The sequence below is a fragment of the Pan troglodytes genome, chromosome 15 (assembly GCF_028858775.2).
Source record: "Pan troglodytes isolate AG18354 chromosome 15, NHGRI_mPanTro3-v2.0_pri, whole genome shotgun sequence".
Taxonomy (NCBI): Eukaryota; Metazoa; Chordata; class Mammalia; order Primates; family Hominidae; genus Pan; species Pan troglodytes.
The window spans coordinates 85,283,813-85,308,353 of NC_072413.2; the positions used below are offsets into that span (position 1 = coordinate 85,283,813).

The following is a 24,541-nucleotide window of genomic DNA, read 5'->3' on the forward strand; positions in this document are numbered from 1 at the left end:
AGTTGCAATTTTCTTCTGAGTCACTGGCCATTAAACAGATGTTAGTAGATCTCATGCACAGAAGGAAAGGTAGACCCAAAAGGACCTTAAAGATCTGATTTTTGTCTGAATTACTTAATCTAGCTTTTTTCTTCTTTTCAAGGAAACAGAATCTCATTACACATGGAAATGAGTATCAGAAGTTTTGTGTGCACCTTTTTAATTTATGTAACACAGTGATTGCTGCTACCTAAAGAGGGTCTCCACATTTCAGTATCACACAAAACACTGCTTTAGACATATAAGTGATTGGTATTATTTGTTGCATAGATATTAGAATGATTAGATGATTAGATGGTTGAATGTAAACTTATGAGTGATATAATAATGCATAGAATCAGGGGATTTACTTTGGGCTATGAATCAAATAACTGAAATGCAAACATGAAGATAATTCTTGCTTTGAATCTGCAGGCTCTAATTAATATTTATTAGGTAGGGAGTAGAGTCTCTGGCTGGGAATTTTAATTAGCAAGCAGATGGCTTCTTTAATGTTGAAAGTGTAGGTCGGAAGTTTTTAGCCCAGTTAGCAGCAGTCTGTTCCATAGCTCCATACTCTACTTACACGGCACACATGACATCGTGATAGCTTGGCAACAAGTAGTACCTGAAGAGGCAGATGGTTTAGGGCAAAGTTACACTGTTTCTGGGAAAGACATCTCACAGCGCTTCATCACAGCCTGGGGACAGTTGCTTGCTGGTTGTTACACTAACATGTAGAAAATCAATGCTGTAAAAACGAATTTGTGGGCACCACCATTTCACTCTGTATGATAAAATCATTGTGGTAGGTTAAAACACCTTCAGTATGTTTCAGTATGTTTATTAAAATCTCTCAGGAAGCCTAATGCATTTTACTCCATTCACAATTTAGAAAAAAAAAAAAAAGAAAACAACGGTCTGATTATTTCTAGTCTTTTAGAGGGCAGCGTAAATTGTGCCTCTTTTTTGATTGTAGTATGTATGTAAAATGCCTTGTATAGAATGCATGCAATGTAGTAAACTATCAATAAATAATTTCTTTCCTTTCCATAACACTTGAAAATTACAGTTTGCTTATACATTTTTAATAGTTATTTATGAGGCACTCATTATATTTCAGACACTGTAGGAGTATTTTATAGGCATTATCTTGGTTAACCCTCATACTTACCCTATGAGGTAGAGACTATGATTATCTCCATTTTCCAATTTAGAAAATTAAGTCACTCAACTACGGTCACATCTAGAAAATCAGATCTGTCTTATTTGAAAATCCATGCTATACATATTTTACTATTTAATTCAGTATGTTCATCACTTGGAAAAGATTGGTACATTTAAAGCTTTGATTAGAAGCATTCCATTGTGATTTCTTCGTGTTTGTGTAAAGTGCCTTATATGTTTAAGTAGTGATGAACTGCATATGAATAAGAACTGTTTTATTCTTACGTTCTCATGTCTTCCCCAGTACTGGAGATATAGTCCATGCTTTATAGATGTTTGGCAAGTTAGTGAGTTAATGGTTATAGAAGAACTAACAGCATGAAATACTACACACTGCATATTAGCTGCTCAGTTTCTATTAGAAGTGCTCAGGCTGAAGGTGGGTGGCTGCCTGTCATGAATAACTTAGAATCTCTTCTGATTATTCCAAATCAACAGAGAAATTGTCCTGTGGAGGATGATGTCAATGGGTCACACAAATTCAATGATTTTTAACTTGCTTCTACAAGTGACATGGAGTTTAGAATCTTATTTACCTGATTCTGAAGTTACTTTTTATTTCCCTAAAAAGTTTGAATCAGAATCTAGGAGAAAACAACAACAACAGAGGTCTGTTGTATTTCCCTAGCACCACACTCAAACTTGAGGGAATATTTTATTGTTCTGAAAGCCTTGTTACCAATAATGTATAATCTCCTACAACATCTTGATAAAGTGACGCTCCCGAGGGCATTGCTTCTAACTAAATTGTATAGAACAATTACATTGGGAAAATCTCAGGGTACTAGGTAGAAAAAGCAGGTTTCCTGAACCTCATCCCAGACAAACCAATGCAGAATTTTTGATTGTGGGGCCCAGAAAATCACTTTGTGTCCTGATTCCCTGTGATGGGGATGATCACTACAGTCTGAAAATCCCTTTACCCAGACTATCTGGAGACAAAAATTAAACCTCAGGCCACAAGACATACACACTCACACACATATACAAATGTCTGTCCTCATGGTTCTAGGGAGAAACAGAACAATGAAACTGTGTGTGTGTGTGTGTGTGTGTGTGTGTGTGAAAGAGAGACATGAAATCCTTAATTGACCTTTAGTTGAAAGCTCTCAAAATGGATTTTTTTCCATATATATGGAAGGGAAAAATATATATATACATATATATATACACACACATATATACATATAAATATATATATACACATATATACATATACATATATATATACACACACATATATATACATATACATATATACACACACACACACACACACACACACACACACAGAGAGAGGGAGAGAGAGATTTTAAAGAATTGGCTCACACAATTGTGAGAGCTGGTAAGTCCAAAATCTACAGGGCAGGCCAGCAGGTTGGAGAGCCAGAAAAGAGTTGATGTTGCATTTCAAGTCCAAAGGCAGTCTGGAGAGTGAATTCCCTCTTTGTTGGGGGACCTCAGTCTTTTTCATTTAAGGCCTTCAATTAATTGGATGAGGCTCACCCAACATTGTAGAGGGTAATCTACTTTGCTCAAAGTCTTGATTCAAGTGCTAATCTCATCTAAATAATACCTTTGCGGAGACATCTAGATTGGTGATTGACCAAATATCTGGGTAGCATGCCTTGCCAAGCTGACATATGAAATTGACAGTCACACCCAGAATTCACACAAGAGAAAGCTCATAATGGTTTATTCATCATTTGGGCCCATCAAAAAATAAATGATTCTGAGCAGAGAGCCCACAGACACCGTTTTATAGATACATTTTAAGTGCAAAGGAACGTCACAGGTTGAATTTGTGTAGCTCCATTAGTCTCTAGTGGAAAATGACCAGGCAAATCTTAAAGGAAAAAAATCTCAATATGGTGAATTTTTGGGTGGTTTTTAGCATATATATATACGTATATATATATATACACATATATATACACTATATATACATATACACATATATGCACATATATACGTATATATATACACATATATACGTATACATATATACATATATATGAAATATCTGATATATATGAAATATCTATTTAAAAATGGATATGAAATATATTATTTATATATGTATGTATGGATGGGATGGGTGGATAGATTGATAGGTAGAGATTTGGAATGGAGATTTATTATATCAGGTCATTACATTCAAGGTTTTAAATCTTTTTTATTCCCAACCAAAAAGAATGGAAAAAGGAAAGAAACACAGGTGGTGGTGAGGGTTAACCTACCTCTCTGATCAATGTCAAATTCAGAAGGAGCTGAACTTGTTTCCTGGCTCATCTAAATATAAAGTGAAATTCTTCCTCCTCCCAGTCCTGATCAGTCACAGTTGCTGACAAGCTGGAATTCCATGAAAAGGTGAAATATTCTAGGTAAATGTCTTACTCCTGATGTTTAAGCCAAGGAGCTCATTTCTCCGATTCACTGAAGGAGAAACCTGGCCGTTGCTCTCATGGGCCATCAAGTTCCCATTTCAGTGTGCCAGAAGGCCTGCCAGAAAGCACTACTCCAGAACTCAACCTCACTGCAATGACTCCTTTTGCTCATGAGGGCTACATAATCCATATTGTCCCAGAACTTGGTGGAATAAATTAAGAGGCATTAAAATTCAATTTCCTATAACACATGAAATCCTTCCTAACTGACGTTTAATTGAAAGCTTTCAAATTGAATTTCCTGTCCTTGTTAATGGTAAAATGAGAATTTTAAAATATATGTATGCAATTTCTCATTAATAATTTGCTTCTAATTTGGCATATACACCAACTTCAACTATTGCAATAATTTTCCAAACTAACCATTAGGAATTTTCATGTCTGCTGATTATATCATGGAATATGATTTCACCCTGAGTGTTCCCATGAGATATATTTTCTTAGAACAGAGCCTGGCTACCTATTAAGGAGATGTTTTTAGCTAATGGAATTAGAATTTTGGCTTCCTTTCTGTTGGTTTTACTATGTAGCTGTCATGTGTGCTCATGTATGTCATGGAGGCTTTTGCTTTTATCCAACTTCCTCCTGGGTTTTTGTATCCATGGCTGGAAATCAGTCCCAGGTGCAGAATAGATATCAAGGATGAGTAATCCTTCACTTAAAAGTGAAAAAATCACAAATATTTGCCTCCAGGACATCACAGAGGCTGTTACCTTTATACAGTATTCTCTTCTTTATCTTTTTTCCTTTCTGTGATTCAACTTGGAGTTAGTAAACTTGATAGATGATATATAGATAGATAGATGATAGATCAGAAAGAGAGAGGGAGGGAGAGAATATTTTCCAAAATAACTACATATTTGTAAATAAGCTGCATTGGTTTCGAGGCTCATTTTCCACAAAAAGCCACTGCTTTAGGTAATCGGTTCCCTTGCTATTTCCCAAATTCTCAATGTTATTGCATCCTCTCTGCTTTTGTGAAAGCTACGTATACCTCTTTCCCATGAAGTCTTCTACTTGCTCTCCACCTACCAGATCTTACTTTTTAAAATCTACATAAAGGCATAATTCCAGTTCTTCCAATTCCTTAGGCCTACAGTAATCCCTCCAGGCTTTTGATTGCTTTTTGCATATAACATCAATACTACATACTTTGCACTTACAGTGTGTTACTTTCTCCAACGTTTATTGGGTTTATTAGTCTTTTCTTTTTGTTAAAGGCAGTGACAGTGCCCTTTCAAGGTGCTTATTCATCTCACACAGTATCTAGTCATATATAAGGTATTCAAATTATTGGCAGATTTAAAAGTAAGTCTTAATCACAGTAGCACTCAAATCAGGTTCACATGGTTGTGGGTAGAGGTGGAGCATCAGTGAGCTGGAGACAATCATGGTGGGACCTCATTTCCTATCTTGAAAAAGTTGTGAGTTTTCATGTCTTTAAAAAAAGATAGATTCATGATAGATTTATGACTTCCATTTTTTTTTCATTCTTTACCTTTCTTTCTTTCTCTCTTTTTTTTTTTCCTTTCTTTTTTTTTGAGACAGCATCTCGCTGTGTCACCCAGGCTGGAGTGCAGTGGTAAAATCATAGCTCACTAGTGCCTTGAACTCCTGGCCTCAAACAACCCTCCCACCTCAGCCTCCCAAAACGCAAAATGCTGGGATTACAGATTACAGGCTTGAGCCACTGTGCCTGGCCCTTGACTTCTGTTTCATCATCGCTCCCTGACCCACCTTCCCTGGGAGTATGCAATTCCCGTTCTTTTCATTACTGAAAAGCCGGATAGTTAAATTAAAGGTATTATTCACTAACCATGCAAATTTGGTGTTATAAATATTGTCAGTAACAAGTTATTAATAATGTTATCAGTAACAAGTTACTAATAATAACAAGTTACCAATCAGTAACAATTGCTAACAATAAGCTTCACATTTTTTTCTACTCATGGCCCTAACCATGAGAAATCTTGGGAAGGACTTGGCATCTGTCTGGGTAAACTTCTTTTCCTATGATTTATGAATAAACATAGTGTAGAAATGAGAGTCAGAAAATGCTGATTTTAGAGCAGTAATGGTGGAGAGAACAATGATAACTTTCAGAAATGTTCTAGAACTTTCTTAGTTCATAAAGTAGGTATGGAATTACAAATTTGTAGGAATATGCCAATCTAAGAATTTTAATCTTATTTAATATGTTGCATGTCTGAGAAAAATGTTAAAACAATGGTTTTCCTACTTGTAACTATAGAAAATACTTATTTATTCCTTTATGTTTTCATTTGATACTACTTGTTATCTATGATTTGGAGTGGTCTTCCCCAAATAAGAATGACTTTGTCAGGATCTGTAAAAGTACCCTTGATATGACATCTATTCCATGAGGTTTTCTGCCTGAACTAGCATAGGGTAAGGATATTCCCACCAGAAGTAGAATGTCATAACCAGTACCCCTTATTATGGAATGAGAATCCCAAGTCAAAAGAGGCATTAATCTCATGTTTAAGCCAAGAGGCTCATTCCTTGCTTGTCAGCCACACTGGCTGAATGAGCAGACATTCTGAATTAAACATTATAGAAATTAATTTGTAACTTAATGCAAGAGATTTCCCTTGAGAATTTTTTTTTTTACAACTCCTTTTGACATAAGGAATTCCCTTTAGGAACAAGGCACATCTAAACAACAGATTATATTTTTCTTCCCTTAATATATATACTTGTGTATCTGTTCATCTAGATAATATATTTCCTTTCATTTTCCATGATTGGTTCCTGTTTTCCTTGCTGTGATAAAAATGTATACCATCTTTTGGGATAGTTGGAGGTGTTCCTGTCAGAAATACTGGCAATTACAACATAATTAAAAATGAAGGACAACTTTAAAAGACAGAAGTTTTACAATTTTTTTCTAGTCATTATTGCAGTGACTCTACTTTGGAAAGTTTTGAGAAAATCTATTGTTTAGCGATTTAGGTTGTTTATAAAAGCTCCATGGTTTCAACCATGAACATATATATCTTACTGAAAAATATTTTGTTATATTTTTACAGACCTTTACTCAAAGTAGGTCAATAGGCTATTTTAAGGAACCCCCTTTTATGGCTTAATATAATTGCAAGTGATTTTTCTCAGAAAATGCTATGACAGATACACAGTAATTTTCCTTAACAAATGGCATTGATACCTAAGTATTAGCAAATGATAGGCATGATGCTGTGTACCTCAATTTGTAAAATATAATTTACATAAATTTGATTAGGTCCAAATAATTTATGGAAGAGATTTCTAAAATATAATGTTCATTGTTTTTTCACTTTGAAACTTTCAGTGGCTGAATACTTCCTATAGGTTAAAGCTGAAAATTTTTAACATAAAAAAGATGGCCCATGGTATGGTCTTTGCTTTTCTTTCTAACTATATCCTCTGTGGCTCCCAACATGTATAGAACTCCAGCCGTATCTTCCAAGATAATGCCTGCACTGCTTATCCTCAAACGTGAGGTCTTCTGTGATAACTGTCCCCTGCATTTCTCTTTAGGCCCTTCCAATACCCTTCATTCCTTGGTCTTTGCACTTCACCCATAACAGACCCTTGCCACTTTTCCTTTCACCATGCTATTTTATTCTTCTGGGACTTTGTTCACATTTTTCCTTTGCTGGAGTTTCCAGCTCACTCCTTACGTCACCAGGCTAACTCATAATTCTGCTAACCTCCAGACAGCTTCTCTCATCCTCTCCTGATTGTTTGATTTACTTCTTCCTTCCTGCAGTCCCACAACACCAAGTTCAAATTCATGATATAAAACTTGCTTACCTTGTGTGGCTGAGGTGGGCAGATCACTTGAGGTCAGGACTTTGAGACCAGCCTGGCCAACATGGTGAAACTCTGTGTCTACTAAAAATACAAAAGAATACAAAAAAATTAGCAGGGTGTGGTAGCACACACTTGTAATCCCAACTACTCAGGAGGCTGAGGCAGGAGAATCATTTGAACCCGGGAGGCGGAGACTGCAGTGAGCCAAGATCATACCACTACACTCCAGCCTGGAAGACAGAGTGAGACTTCGTCTCAAAAAAAAAAAAACCTTGCTTCACTATATTGAAGATATCCTTTCCAGTCTATTTTTCTTACTAAAATAAAAGCTATGTGAAGGCAGGGATAGACTCATTTATCTTTGTATTCCTTGCTTCTAACAAAATGCTCTGCAAATTGAAAGGTCTTCATAATATAGTTTTGAAATAAATATTATTCTTTATTATTCTTAAAAAGAGGCAAATTATTTGAGACCATGCTGTGAACAACTCAATACTTTTAGAAAAAGATAATTCAGCAGAGCTTCTCAATGGTTTATAATGCCTCCAATTTTTATTTGTATACCAAAATATACCTTCTTGCCACATGATTTCCATAAATTGCTAAAACATTAAAATTATCTAAGCATTTGAAAACCTCTTACCCTGTTAAGCAAACATATAAATCCTGTAAAAAGTTGGATTTGCATTTAAATACTGTGAACATGTCATATAAGGCTGGTGTTCTACACTAATGTTCCAGGGATAAGAAAGGAAAACATAATTCTTTAACTGAATATTAAGAAGAGGTAATTGATCAGTATTCGGATTAGGGAGGAAAGACTAATGTCTCAGAGGGAGGTACAGATGGGTAGATCTCTTTGACCTTACTACAATATCCAAGAATTACTCCACTGATTAATGAAGAGAAGAGCAGGACCAGGCCTGCTGTAAAGGGAAATGTGGATGAGCCATCCTGGTGGTACAGGGTTGTGTGCCTAAAGATGGCAGCAACACGGTAAAGGGGAAACCTCAGTAAGAGGGGAGTGAAGCATTCTGCCTCTGCAGGTAGACAATCCTCTGAAAATTTGTTCATTCAACAGCTATTTTTGTACTCAAAATATTTTTAAAAATAATTTTAAATTCCATTTTAGATTCAAGGGGTACATATATGGATTTGTTACATGGGTGTATGGCATGATGCTGAGGTTTGGAATACAAATGATCTCTGATATGATTTGGCTCTGTATCCCCACCCAAATCTCATGTTGAGTTGTGGTTCCCAGTGTTGGAGGAGGGGTCTGGTAGGAAGTGATTGGATCATGGGGGCAGACTTCCTCCTTGCTGTTCTCGAGATAGAGTTCTCACAAGATCTGATTGTTTGAAAAGTGTGTGGCACTTCTCCCTTCTCTCCCTATCTCTCTCTCTTCTGCTCTGCTATGGTAAGACATGCTTGCTTCCCCTTTGTCTTCTGCCATAATTGTAAGTTTCCTGAGGCTTCTCAGCCATGCTTCCTGTACAGCCTGTAGAACTGTGAATCAATCAAACCTCTTTTTTTTTAATAAATTACCAAGTTTCAGGTATTTCTTTATAGCAGTGTGAGAATGGATGAATACAATCCCATTGCCCAGGTAGTGAGCATAGCACGCAATAGTTTTTCAACCCGTGTCACCTCCATCTCTCCCTCCCTCCCCACTCTAGTAGTTCCCAGGGTCTACTGTTCCCATCTTTACATCCATGAGTACCCAATGTTTAGCTCCCACTTATAAGTGAGAACATGCAGTATTTGGTTTTCTGTTTCTGCATTAATTCACTTAGGATAATGGCCTCCAGCTGCATCCATGTTGCTACAGAGAACATGATTTTGTCCTTTTCAATGGCTGTGTAGTGTTTTCAAAATGTTTTTGGTATTGCATCAATCTTTAGGGATATGGGTGTGAAGACACATTTGTTTTTCCTATACTACTCACTGTGGAGTGTAAAGAATTGGGAAAAGATAACTGTTGTTAAAAAAAATCTTTAGTAGTAGAAATGGTGTTTTTATCTTCACTGTACTAACCAACTACAATTGACTGGGAATCCCCTGTAACACACACATTTTACATGCATTTCCCCATAACTATGTGTTATTTCTTTGGGCCCCTAAGTATGGGAAATGGCCTAGAAGAAGAAAGATTGAGGCAAAGCCTATGAATAAATACTTTATTGAGATGTGAAAACTCAAGGTAGCCAGAGTGAGGGAAAAGGAGAAATGAGGTAAGATCAGGAAAACAAGCACAGGTGATACGTTATCAAGCTGGACACAGGCTTTCAATAAAAACAAACACAACTGGTTGTTTGGTTCTGTGAGATTACTCCAGAGAGACCTCCCAGAACTACTGTGTGTCTAGTATCTTTCTCTTCCTTCCTTCCTTTCCTTCTTTTCTTTCTCTTTCTTTCTTTCTCTCTGTCTCTCCCTTCCTTCCTTCTTTTCTTCCCTTCTTTTCTTTCTCTCTCCCTTTCTTTCTCTCTTTCTTTCTTTCTGTCTCTCTTCCTTCCTTCCTTTCTTCCTTCCTTCCTTCCTTCCCTCCTTCCTTTCTTCCTTTGTGTCAGCTAGCTCTCAGTATTCAAAGCCTGCCCCATAGGGTGTAACTTTCTCATGATTCTGAGTAGTGTTTCCAAGTCCCTTGTGGCAGCCACTGGGGAAATGCAGCTATTAGGGCTCAATTAGCCTAGCCTTTACCCTCTTGAGTAGGTTTCTGCAATTGCTGGTATCTGAGGATGAGACAGGAGGATCTGGGAATTTACTACCACAGAAAAGAAGAGATTGAGTGGATCTATAGAGGTGCATAAATTGGGTCCTGAACATGTGGAATATGTACCACACATTTAAAAATGTGACATCTTGTGGTATAGGGACAAGGCATTAGCTAACATTAAACATAGTACATTTTCCCCTCATAAAAAAAGTATCAGCTGGAGCTATTCTAAAACATTTCTCCAGCACTTACTTATCTTTTTAATTTTTTTTTTTTGAAATCAGGGAAGGAAAACTTTATTTGAGACTATTGCAACAGGGGAGAGAGACTATTGTAATAGGGGAGAGAGATTGAATTCAAATTAAAATACAACAAAGAGAGGTGGTGATTTATAGCAAATAGCAGGGTGAGGGAGTGGATAGAAAATTACTAGGAGGATCTTGGTTGGATATCAAGGTGAGAGCATGTCTTGAATGGCTATCAAGCTTGGATAGATTCTTTCTAAAATGTCTTAGCTAGATTCTTGTTAAAACTGGGCTCTGGGCCAGGCATGGTGGCTCACTCCTGGGCAACATGGTGAAACCCTGTCTTTACTAAAATAAAAATAATTAGCCGGGCATGGTGGCATGTGCCTGTAGTCCCAGCTACTCGGGAGGCTGAGGCAGGAGAATAGCTTGAAACCAGGAGGCAGAGGTTGCAGTGAGCCAAAATCACACCACTTCACTCCAGCCAGGGCAACAGAACGAGACTCCATCTCAAAAACAAAAACAAAAACAACAACAAAAAAAGCAACTGGGCTCTGCAATACATCTTTTTTTTTTAAACAAAGAGAGGGCAGGTAAATATAATCTAGTTAAGATGTAATTACATTGTTTTGTTTTTATAATATTTCTAGTATGTAAATATATAGTTTTTGTGTATTACATTTTATGGAAAGTAGCATTGGTTTATATTATAGTGAAGAAAGATTTCCCTTCCAAATAAATATTTAAGTAAAAAATCAGATTAAAGGAAAAAAGGCAAATAATCATAACGTTGATGGTGATACAACAACAAGAAAAAAAGCATTGGCCGGGCGTGGTGGCTCATGCCTGGAATCCCAGCACTTTGGGAGGCCGAAGCGGGTGGATCACCTGAAGTCAGGAGTTGAAGACCAGCGTGGCCAACATGGTGAAACCCCATCTCTACTAAAAATACAAAAACTTAGCTGGGTGTGGTGGCGCGAGCCTGTAATCCCAGCTACATGGAAGGCTGAAGCAGGAGAATCGCTTGAACCTGGGAGGCGGAGGTTGCAGTGAGCCGAGATTGTGCCTTTGCACTCCAGCCTGGGCAACAAGAGTGAAACTCCAACTCAAAAATAAATAAATAAATAAGAAAAAAACATTAAAAGGAAGAATAAAAGTGATAAAAGGTTTAGCAATGCTATGGGTTATGACTGGATCTCAGTTACACCTAAGTATGCATACAATGAACTTTGTAATAATGAGTTTTTGAATTAAAATTCTTGTTCTTAAATCTTTTTAAGATTTAAATTCTTTTATGTTCTGTACTTTTAAAATATCAGGACTCAAGTCTACAGAATGGGTTTAAGTCCATGAAACAATTAACATACTTCTAAGCACATGGTTAGCATTTTATCAATGATGTTGTCATGTCAGTTTTACTATTAATACGTGTGTCCTTAATTTAAGAAAAAGGGAAGAAATGTATGAGCAGAAAATTTAGTACTGGCAATATGATCTTTTTATTTTTCTCCATTTGCCTGGAGAAATGTTCCTTCCTAGATTCACAGACTTTTAAAGCTAAAAAAAGTTGAGACATCATCTGATTAATTCTGTCTTTATAAAAGGAGGCCCAGAGAGGCTAATGAACTTTTTCAAGACTACACAGCTAGTTGTTTAAAAAGTTTGAACTGAAACCTAAGTCACTCGCTCATTTCAGGCGGAATTATTTTCATGGTATTACTATACATAACTCAATTAGGCTTCTAAACCCAAATGTTTCAGTAACCAGACCACATTTAAGCCACATTATTTCCCTGTGCAAAAAGAATATCTCAACTGGCTGACCTCTCTGCAGCATTTAAAAGTATTTGCTATTCTCCTTTTCTCCAAGAACTCCATTCCCTTATATTCTAGAATGCTGTTGCCTTCTCGTTTCTCTCCCATTTCTCTAGTTACAAATTTTCTGACTATTTTATTTCTCTCTCTTTTTCCTCCTGCCCTTTTGCTGACCTTTAGATTTGTTTTCTGATATTTTTCTAGGTTGAATCCTAAGCAATTATAGACTTCTACTTTATATAATAAAATATTTTTAAAATCCTTGGCAATCTATTTTTTCTATCAGTGATCTATGTATTTATGGGTTTTTTTTCTTTCTTTTACCTTTGTTTTATTTTCCTGCAGGGACTAGTGTCATTATTACCAAACCATGAATTTAGTAATAAGTGTAGTAATCTAAAGAAGGAAAGGGATGCATCATCCAGAACAACGTCAATTGGTAAAGAAGGAAGGAAGTGCAATATAGTTGTTCTCACTCTGGAAAGAGGAAGTAGAAGCTTTTCTGGTTGGGGTGGAGGCCCGGGTCCAGAGGACAGATAGCGGGTGAAGAAGAAACAAAGGATCTCCAGGGTTCCAGTTCCCTCACCTCTTTGAGCCTTGCTTCTTTGGACTGGATGTAGTTGACAGACATGGGGAAGAGGGGATTTCTAGCAAGGTAGAAACCTCAGATAAATTGAGAGGAAACCCAAAAGATGAGGGGTGTTTACAAAATATTTTTGTGGGAGGGCAAACTGATTGAGGAAGGTGACCATATGAGTGGCACAGAGGGACTCCTCTCAAAGTCGTGGACACTCTCTAGTGGTTCACAAAAAGCAGCCAAGATTTCCCAGGCTCCACATAGATCCAAAGACAACTGATAGTCTGAATACACATAGAGTCAGGCTACAGATGCTGCAATATCCGGAGACGCTCCCAAAGTGAAAAAATACGGTAGGGACCAGGGAATTTATCAGCGGCCAGTGGGACACCCCAAGGGACAATAGGACCCCAATAGCACCTGAGTAGATTAAATACAAAACAACTAGGGCTCAGGCCTGACCAATTCCATGACACTAGTGACTAAAAAGAGCCCCAAGCAATGCCTATAAAGTTAAAGATTCCTCTCTCTTGTCTACATAATGAGGAATGAAAAGCTGCTTCTGCACACCAATTTCAGTCTAAGGAAACCCTAACAGAGAAAGCAATCTTTGAACTTACTGCATATTCAATCATATCCTGTTAGCTCAGAAGAAACTCAAACCGGAAGGTTACTGTTGTACTTAATTGGCAACTCACTCAACCCTTCCCCTCAACATCTAACAACCTTTGCCAGTGAGTGGAAATGGAGAATCTAGAAGTAGATGTTACAGACAATCCAAAAAATTGCTTTTTTGGTGTATTGTATACATTTAGATACTGCTTTTCGTATAATGTTCAATATCTAAAACAAATTGACAATTATAAATCTAGCACTATGGCCATTCGCAGGAGTAAGCCATGGAAATCGTATGTTCCAAGCCATGTGCAGGCCCCCGCTGGGTTTCCTTCACATGGATGTTCCACAAGCACTGCAAATCAAAATGCCCAACGTTGAACTTATCTTCACCTCTTCTTTATTTTCTTACTCATGATAATGGCAAACACAATGTAGATAGAGACCTCAGAGCAATGTTTCTTTCTGATGTTAGATCAAAAAGTGACAGATAGATAAATAAATAAATGCTTCCCCAACTACTTGCAAGATATCACTGCTAAAGTTCAAGTGGCCTAACTCGAGAGCAATGTGACAGACGACAAGTTTCAGTAAAAGTCAGTTTCTTCATAAGTGTAAAGTGAGGCAATTAGTAACAGAGAGTTCATATGAAGAAGAAATAAGAAAGTGTTTATAAAATTCTCTTGCATTAAAAGGTCCTGAAAATATTTTTAAGAAAAGCCAGTTTAATTGAAGGTTCGGGATAATATTTTTCCAAATGAATTGTCTAATTTATGTTATATATTTGTATTCCACTTAGTCAGAATTAAACAAAGATTTAAGGCAGGAATGTATTAATGACTCAATTCATCAATTCATATAATTAGTGAGATATTACTGAGACTTTATAAAACACCATCACGTGGACTTTTAAAATAGATGAAGTTTGAGCCACTGTTATTTGAAAAGGTAAAAATTTGATATACACCTCACATAGTATAGCCAAATCAATTCCAAATGACTCAAGGAATTAATATTTTTAATAAAAAGGGGCCATAGAAACACTAAGAAAAAAATATGAGTGAATTCCATTATACCCTAGGAATAGGAAAACTTTTAGAACTATGACTCAAATGCCAGAGAAAATAAAAGAAAATGTAGATACTTTTTACTAATATTTTTAAAAATGCATAGTGAATAGTATAAAAGATAATTGACAAAAAAGTATATTTAAATTACATTAAATAAATAATATTCCTAATATACAAAGAGTTCCTAAAAGTAAAGAAGGTAAAGACCAATAAGCTAATAGAAAAAAATGAGCAAAAGATTTGATAATGCTAGAAGAAACCTCCTTATTTAGCAAAGCAGTTAACAAGTAGAAAGTACCAAGCATTTATCCTCCCTTTCCTATTTGAAAAGTACCACAGTGTACCCCGCAGTTGATGAGGGGAGTGTCTTTCAGTAGAAATGTTCCAAGTAATAAAAAGAAAAGAAATTTTAAAAATTAGAATATTGCAATTTTGTATCTTCTAATGGACTAATGGATCTATTTATCCATTGATGCTCAGTGTACAATTAGGGAATACACTGAGCATGAATATTTCTTAACATGAAGAGAAGCAAACAGATACCAAGTGCCTTTAAATAGAAGTACACAATGCTACCAATGAAACATTCTTACCCAATAGAAAAAAATAAATCTAATCTGACTCTGATTAAACCTATAAATCTAGCCACCAATTGACAGGAAATACAGGAGATAATGTATGTTAACACCACAGACATGACGTGATCCATATAGAGACTGTGGGAAACTCCACAGAATAGTAACCTTGAATATCCAACAAGTAAGTGCCAGAGGGGAATAAGTGCAATAAAGAGACACAGAGATATATCAATGCATCCCAATGTATATAATATGTTTGGATTCTGCTTTAAAAAGATGAGAAATTGTAAGCAATTGAGAATATATAAGCAATGTAAATATTTGATATTTTAGAATTATTATAAATTATCTTAGGAGTGATAGTGTCACTAAAATTTAACTCTCAATAAAAATATTCTTGTAGAGTTACATACTGAAATATTGACAGGTGATTAAAAGCAAAAAAACTTAATATGGATATAGACCACAAAATCCAGGTATTAGGGAATTCTTCAGGACAAATGACTCAGTTCTTTGAACAAGTAAGTTGCAAGGGGAAACAAATAAGAGAAGCTTATGAACTTGTACATTAAAAAAGAAGTAAAAGATATACATCAACCATTGACCTATTTGGGACTTATTTATGTCATTATTCGAACAAGTAAATTATTAAAAAAAATAAAAGAGATTAAGAGATAATTTAGAAAATTTGATGGTAACTTTATTATTTGAGGTTATCAAAGAATTAGATTTTTGAGTGTGGTAGTGATATCATGATTACATATTTTGGATGAAAGCCTTATCATTTAGAAACATTTCCTATGATGCCTTGGAATTGCTTCAACAAATGGTTGGAGGACCAGTGAGGATATACAGATGGCATGAGTTCAGCTATGAGTCTGCAATTGTTGAAGCTTGATTCTGGGATCATGGGCATTCATTATTGCATGTTTTCACCTTTCATGTATTTGAATTCTTTTGTTTTGTTTTGTTTTGTTTTTTGTTTTCCTAGACAGAGTTTCACTCTTGTTGCCCAGGCTGGAGTGCAATGGTGCGATCTCAGCTCACTGCAACCTCTGCCTCCCAGCTTCAAGCGATTCTCCTGCCTCAGCCTCCCAAGCAACTGGTATTACAGGCATGCACCACCATGCCCGGCTAATTTTGTATTTTTAGTAGAGGCAAGGTTTCACTATGATGGTCAGGCTGGTCTTGAACTCCTGACCTCTGGTGATCCATGCACCTTGGCCTCTCAAAGTACTGGGGTTACAGGTGTGAACCACTGCGCCCAACCTTAAATTTTTTATGATTAAATTGTTTATGATTGATTATCATTAATAATGATTGTGACCAATTTAAATGTCAAGCAATTTGTTAAAATCATAAATTGATAATACTTTAAAAATAGCAAGAGAAAAACAAAACTCTGTGAATATTATCAGAGTCTGCTAGGTCACCTACTCACTACTCTTTAAGTTGATGAATTAAAGGGAAAGAATATAAAATGCTAACTTTTCGTTACTGCCTGGTGTGAACTGTGTTTCAAGGTAGCCAAGTCATCTGATAGATAAGGGAAATTCTTCTATATGGAAATCCAACTGACAATGCAAAGAAATTTTAGAAATAGGAAAAAAGAACGAAATAACCAGTTCATTCAATCTCCATAAGTCAATAGTAAACTATTAGATAAAAGTAATGGGGAACTCGATAATGAAGGGATCAGGCTGTTACCCACCTGGACCCATCAAAATAGAAATGTCAGACATTATTTGCCTTTGAAGGAGGTTTAATATAAATATAATGTCACAGCATCACAATTAAAGTATTATTTATTTTTTGAAAAAGCAAGCTTTAAATGAAATCTCTAGGCTACAAGAAATGCAGGTGAGCAAGGAACAAGTTAAACAATAACAGATGGAAAAAAATCTAGAGGACAATTAATCTAATTTCTTCAACAATAAATGCATGAAAGAAGTATAAAAAATGTAACAACTAAATAAAAGGAGTAAATGTTGTTGGATTCGTATTTAAACAACCCAATTATAAAATGATTTTTTGGCCAGTTGCAGTGGCTCATGCATATAATCCCAGCACTTTGGGAGGCTGAGGCGGGTGGATCACCTGAGATGAGGAGTTCGAGATCAGCTTTGCCAACATGACAAAACCCTGTCTCTACTAAAATTACAAATTTAGTCAGGCCTGGTGGCACACGCCTATGATCCCAGTTACTTGAGAGGCTGAGGCAGGATAATTGCTTGAACCCGGGAGGCAGAGGTTGCAGTGAGCCGAGATTGTGCCACTGCACTTCAGCCTGGGCAAAAAAGCGAGACTTTGTCTCAAAAAAAATAAATAAATAAATAAAAAATAAAATAAGAAAGATAAAATGATTTTTTTAAGACAGTTGGAAAAGTGTGAATATTCGTGTTAGATAATATTAAGTAATTATTTTAAAATTTGTTACATGTGACAGTAGATAGCTAAATAGATAGATATAAAATATTCATGATGAAATGTTTAGCATAAATTTGTATGATGCTTTGGATTTACTTTAAAATACCCCAGTAGGCAAAATAAAAGATAGTAGGAAATAGATGAATCAAGGGTGGCAACATGTGAGTGGTTTTTGATGCTGTGATACAGGTATTTGAGACTCATTGTACTCCATATTATTGTGAAGGTATAAAGATTTTCATAGTAAACAGCTTCAAATTGTACCATCATAAGGTTAGAATAAAAATTTGCTACATGCCAATTTCACGCTTGAGATGGTTTGGCTGTGTCCCCACCCAAATCTCATCTTGAATTGTAGTTCCCATAATCCCCATTTGTTGTGAGAAGGACCCCATGGGAGGTAACTGAATCATGGGGACAGGTTTTCCTGTGCTATTCTCATGATAGTAAGTCAGTCTCATGAGATCCGATGGTTCTATAAAGGACAGTTCCTTTGCACATGCTCTCTTGCCTGCCGTAATGTAAGATGTGCATTTGCTCCCCCTTCCCCTTCCACCATGATTGTGAGGCCTCCCCAGCCTTGTGGAATTGTGAGTCCATTAAACCTCTTTTTCTTTATAAATTACCCAGTCTTGCGTATTTCTTCATAGCAGTAGGAAAATAGACTAATACAATCCTCTTCTGGCTTTCCTGATTTTTCATTATTGTTGATATACAGATTATAAACCTCTTTTTCTTTATAAATTACCCAGTCTTGGGTATTTCTTCATAACAGTAAGAAAATAGACTAATAAAATCCTCTTCTGGCTTTCCCTGATCGTTCATTATTGTTGATTATACAGATTAGGGGAGAGCAACCTTCTTGTTCAGAGGAATAAGCAAATTCCTATACGGATTCTCTTTGTCATTGTTTCTATTTAGTATCTCTCTGCTCTTCAAGCTCTGCCCAGAATGTTTAATGATAACATTAAACATTTTACTTTGCTGGAACTGCTGCCAGTGTGAGAGGAGCTTGAATGGTTTGAACTGAGTTCCCATCTTCCCGTCCTGTAACTCTTCGATCCCACCAGCCCAGGAGTTCATACTGAGATTCTTCTCCAGGAATCACCAGTTCTATCCCTCTGGGGGCTGCCCTGTCAGTCTGCTGTAGCATAAGGGAATCCAAAATCTCCTTCAGTTTTCCAAGAAGCAAACGGTTCCTTTCTGAAAGTTTCTCTTGAGATATGAAACTTAAGGTTTTCTTGTTCAAAGGTATCTTTAGCAGGTATTTTAAAGAGGTCTTGGGAAGTCCTTTCTCTACCTTTCCTTTGGAGTGTTGACTATGCAACTTGAAAGCCATCAGAGAACACTGATATGTATTTATCTTTTACATAGTCAAAATTTTTGCTCTCTATATGCCCTAGAGGTTGTGCTAGTATATAGTGCAGCTGAGCCCCTTCCTCCAGCCTAGTTTCATTCTAATAAGTCAAACAAAACCATAATGTTCTCTTTTCTCCTTAATAATTCAGGTTTATATCATTTCAACTACATTTTTATCATCCTTTATCTCTCTAAGTCTATTGATCTTTCTACTTATTTTCTATTTATTTTTAAATAATAAATACATAGATTTTATTATCTTCAAAAGATTTTCCAAAACATTTTCTCCTCAAACCTCATATAAATCAATCTAAAACAGGTGAATGTAGGGAAAACAAAATGAAGAAATGATCCTGATGCAAGTGCTAACTCAGGCATGAATTTCCGTTTCTCTAGCTTTCCAAAAGTTTTGCAGTTATGAACATGCTAATCTTTCTTATTGCTCCATTTCTTAACACCTTTTATACCATTGTGTCAATTGTCCTTGCTTGCACATTAAAACTGCAATGAGATAACCATCTTACTCCTGCAAGAATGGCCATAATTAAAAAGTCATAAAACAATAGGTGTCGGTGTGGATGCAGTGAAAAAGGAACAGTTTTGCACTGCTGGTGTGAATGTAAATTAGTACAACCACTATAGAAAACAGTATGGCAATTCCTTGAAGAACTAAAAGTAGAAGTACCATTAAATCCAGCCATCCCACTGCTGGGTATCTACCCAAAGGAAAAGAAGTCATTATATGAAAAAGACACATGGGCATGCACGTTTATAACAGCACAATTTACAACTGCAAAGATATGGAACCAACCTAAGTGACCCATCAGCCAATAAGTGGATTAAGAAAATGTGGCATATATACACCATGGAACAGTACACAGCCATAAGAAGGAACAAAATAATGCATTTTGTAGCAACTTGGAGCTGGGTGGAGGCTATTATTCTAAGTAAAGCAACTCAGGAATGGAAAACCAAAGATTGTATATTCTCAGTTAAAGTGGGAGCTAAGCTATGAGGATGCAAAGGCCTAAGAAGACATAAAGAACTTTGGGGACTCCGGAATGAAGGTTGGGAGGAGTGTGAGGGATAAAAGGATACTTACTGGGTACAGCGTACACTGCTCGGGTGACAGGCACACTAAAATCACAGAAATCACCGCTAAATAACTTATCCATGTAACCAGATACCAGCTACACCCCGTAAACTAATGAAATAAATATTTAAAAATAAATTGTCATTTCTGGAAGATCTTAAGTAGATTGATAAACTATCAGTCTCCCATAATGTGTGATTATTGATTTTCTTTATTGGCATTATCACTTTTAATCATAGCAGAGCTCACAGTTCTGATTCATTGAGCATATGAGAGGTTCCAGGCACACACCAGGTAGTCCGCGTGCATTATTTCAATTGAGCTTCATCACTAACATCTATGCACAACTATTATTATCTACACTTCAAAGGTGAAAAAAAAGCTGAGGCTTGGAAAGATTAATTATGTGGCATAGTTCTCTCACAGCTAATGAAAGAAAAACTCAAAATCACAATTAAGTCCCCCTGAGTCCAAAGCCAGTGACTTTAAGGCCTGCACTACTAATTATTTCTAATATTTCTTACTCAAAATTCTTTCCCTCCTTTCCCTCATTTAGTATCATCAACTCAATCAGTGTTAAGCATTGTTAAAGCAAGTTATGTGAAAAAAAGTCTGAAAAAAATAGGGACCCCTTAGTCACACAGAGGAAAAACACAAAGCTTCAAGAAAGGCATGACATATGTCTTTAAGCACTGGCTGTCAAGTACACAGCCTACTGGTATCACCTCAGGGAAGAGATTTAGGATAGACAGGGCCCTGCTTGATTAAGTAAAACAGCTCTGACTAGACTCATGATTCTCCATAAAATTTTACAGTGAGAGTGCTAACCTTGTCAAAATATTTCAAATAATAGCTTAATTTATTGAGCACTAATTTATTGAGTTCTAAGTTCTTTACATGTATGCTCTCCTCTAACCCTCCCTATTGGCAGCCATACTTACCAGATGAGGAAACAGAGACACAAAGACACAAAGTGAATTGTCCCAGATAACATGATTAGCAAGAAATTTGACCCCACATCTTTCTGACAGCAAAAACTGTGCACTTAGAGAGAACATCACTGCATTCCAGCCTGGAAAACACAGCGAGACCTTGTTTCAAAAAAAAAAAAAACGAGAGAGAAAGTCATGTCTACCCAGAAGAGTCACAAACACAGAAAAAAAGAAATCAGAGATCTGGTTACAGAGGAAATAGATAAGGTTGGGAAAGGTGGGAAATAGGAAGTGAACACTTTAAGGCTGTTTTTGAAATGAATGTAGGCTTTTAGGCTACAAAGACAAAGAATTTCGAAACCAGGGTTGATATTAGTTTGAAATTGCTTTCAGCTGCTACCAATAGCTGAAAAAGGATTATTATACTGCTTTAAACAACTAAGATTTCATTCTCCTATATAATAGCATTCTGGGAACAGCAGTTTAAAGCTGTTTGATGGCTCTGCATAGTACCACCAGGGCCTAAGCTCCTTAGAGTTTTCTACTTCTACACAAATGTTTTCCATTATCCATGTACCTCTTAGTCTGCAATAGCTGCAGGGATTCCAGCCATTACATCTCCCACACAGGCAGTCTCAGCTTCCATAACCTTTCAAAAAGGACTAAGAGGCTTTCATTTAGATCTTATTGGCCAGTCACATGGCCAAACCTGTTTTAAGGTGTTGAAGAATTTAGATTGGCTCACTGTCTCTTCAGAGAAATCTGAGGTTCTTCTACAAGGGCAAAAATAAATAAATTAATTAAATAAATAAATAAAACAGAAGAAAATGAATACTATTAGTACTTAGCAATCTCTGTTACAGGCCAAGGCTGAAAAAGTACTTTTTAGCCAGCAGGGCAAAGTCTAGAAACTGTGGTCTCAGTGAAGTGGATTGGATGAAGTGAGGAGGAAGCAGGGAAGTCCAGAGTAGCAAGCCTGTCTCAGATGCAGGGTGAATTCTTAATCACACATCTTTTTAATTTGGTTGCTTTCAAAGCTTCTGGTATATAGCTTACATTTAATTTTGTGGATTTAATTCTCCTCCCACTTCCCATCACTATCAATAAAAATCTTGGTAAGGGATAGACGCATGTCCCAAATGACATCCTACGGGACCGTGATTGAGGCTACAGTCACTTTGTCAAAAATTTCTGCATTTAAGATTCAATTATCTCAGAGTATTCCATACTTATAGCATACCCCTTTCCTGTCTTGGACTTCTTTTCTTACCTAGTTTTACTTCTGTGTTTTCAGATGATGAATTGGTTGGATGTTGTGATATGTTGGTTCTGTCTTGACTCCCCTAGGCAATTTTGTTAAGTTCTATGTTAATTAATCCCAGCATGTGTAGTTATATATAGTTACCTAAGCTGATGAATGTATAATACTTAGAGACACTGTTCTGAGGCACAAATGGGGCAATGTTAAAAATGCAATACCCCTAATAAAACCCTTTGGTAGTAGACAAAACATCCCAGTGGGTTTAGTGGCTCTTATTCATATTAGTTTTATTTATAATTATATTAAAAGTGAAAATCATGACTTGCATTTTTATTACTCCTTCTTGCCCCAAGAGATTTTGTTTTAATTATTTAAAGTAGCTAAAACTTTAAAGGAATTACTTTATACATATTGAATAGGTATCAAGCAGACAGCATCAAAAGAGAAGAAGACTGGAAAAATGAGAGTTAGATAGAAAATGGAAAGGAGCAAGGAAAATCATTCTGAGAAACCTAGGAAATAATGTTTTGGTTGGTAACTGGAATATTAATCTTTACCTTTGGGGGATATTAGGTTATCGACAATGTTTGGGTTCAAAAAATTAGAGAGGAAAGAAGCTCCAATAGCATGCTCCTGTTTGTACTGCTAACAGCCTTACCCAGCACATAACTCTGTTTTGGGTCTGGTCTTACAGATATAAAGTTCATTTTATTGGGTACAGGCAATAGAGTTTTCCTTTTGCCTGTGGTGTGGTCTTAAGAGTTTCATTTTGCCTTCTCAAACAACTCAAATCCAGGGTAGCAGGTTTAGGATTGGCTTAGTTTGAATAGGATTAGTTTGAATAAGTTCAGCAGAGGGACATCTGTAGTTGTCTGGTACCTGGCTTGGAGGGATTGGAAATGGTAGATAGTGGCCCTGAGCGTGAACACTAAAGAAGGTGGGCCATCCACTCATGCCAGCCTCCCTCAGGAGCTAGAAATTCCCATGATACAGAAATTTGAAGGAACAAAAACATTTGCTTTTTGGCACTTGGAGGAAGTGGCTCAGTTGATGAATATTTCAGCTATCACAAGAAAGAATACTGAGACTAAAACACAGAATTGAGATACTTCAGGAAAATGGCAAACTGCTTGATATGCAAACATGAGCATTTCCCAGGTCCAGAAGTGGGAAGTGATGTCTCCTGCCTCGAAGTCACTCTTAGGAAAGAAAACAGTTGGAGGAAAAGAGAAGCCAACATATGGCAGGTGTGACCAGCAGAGATATGAATGTTGCCAACCCGAACGTCCAAAATAGACTGTCCTTGCTTTTATTCATCTCCTAAAATATTTCTACATGTAAATCACCCACAACTATGTCAGATCACAAGACAGTTGCAGTAACATTTAATTTTATTTAACTATAATCATAGTGAACAGTATTTATATGTCAGTACAAAATACATTTTATTCTCAACCAAACGTTTTGTCAAAGGATGAAGGTCTAAGAGCAATCAAACTCAGAATTAAGAATTAAGTTTCTAACTTGGGAACAAGGGTAGTTCTGTTACAAGCAAACTACAATGTTCAAAGTACACAATTTAAAAGAAAATGTAAAAACTATAAATAATAGAAATTAGGCAAAGAGAAGTAAGTTCCGATTGCTATCAAAACATTCACATTTTACATATTTAGTGAATGAAATGTGAACATCTTATATATAAATATTATACATTTTGTTTATCATAGTTGATTACATAAATAATACTTGAAATGTGTTCGTGTATATACGTATATGTGTGTGTGTTCATTTATTTATTTATTTGGCATTTATTACCTTTACAGGTACCATAGTAGGGACTGGAAATTCAACGTGAAAAAAAGAAGTTAAATCTCTGCTGCCTTAAAATGTAAGTTTCATTATTTTTTAAGCATGAAGAGAACTGCTGTTGAAAAGATAGCTTGCTATACTCACATATCCCATGAGGAGGGGACAGGCCACCTCATGGGGCCACACGGAAGCACTGGGGTCTGACAGGAGGCAGAGGGGGCTGGTGAAAATGTAGCAAGAGTCTTTAATGTGGTTTTTGTTAGGAGAAGCACGGGGCAGAAAGTTCAGGTTTCAGTAAGTTCAGCAGGCTCTGGGCAGAAGAGCTGTCCCTCATTGTATGGTACCTGGCTTTGAGTGATTAGAAATGATCCTGAGTGTGAGAGCCTGCTAGAGAAGGTGATCTAAGGTGCTGCCTCTGGACTGGTTGGCTTGCATATTAGAGGAGCTGGGAGTAGTTTATTTCTAGGAATTAGGTAACCCTAAAGGGGCCATGCCTCCAGTGATAACACTGTCCCAGATGTCAAAGCATCAAAATACAT

General features: G+C 36.5%; 1 long non-coding RNA gene across 1 annotated transcript in view; it reads left to right on the top strand.

Moving 5' to 3' along the window:
• LOC104002126 (uncharacterized) overlaps window positions 1–24,541 on the top strand; it is a 227,019-nt gene that overhangs the window by 47,819 nt on the left and 154,659 nt on the right. The window contains exon 2 of the long non-coding RNA XR_010150988.1: window positions 24,017–24,081. This is a non-coding gene — a long non-coding RNA (uncharacterized LOC104002126). The remainder of the gene's footprint in view (window positions 1–24,016; window positions 24,082–24,541) is intronic.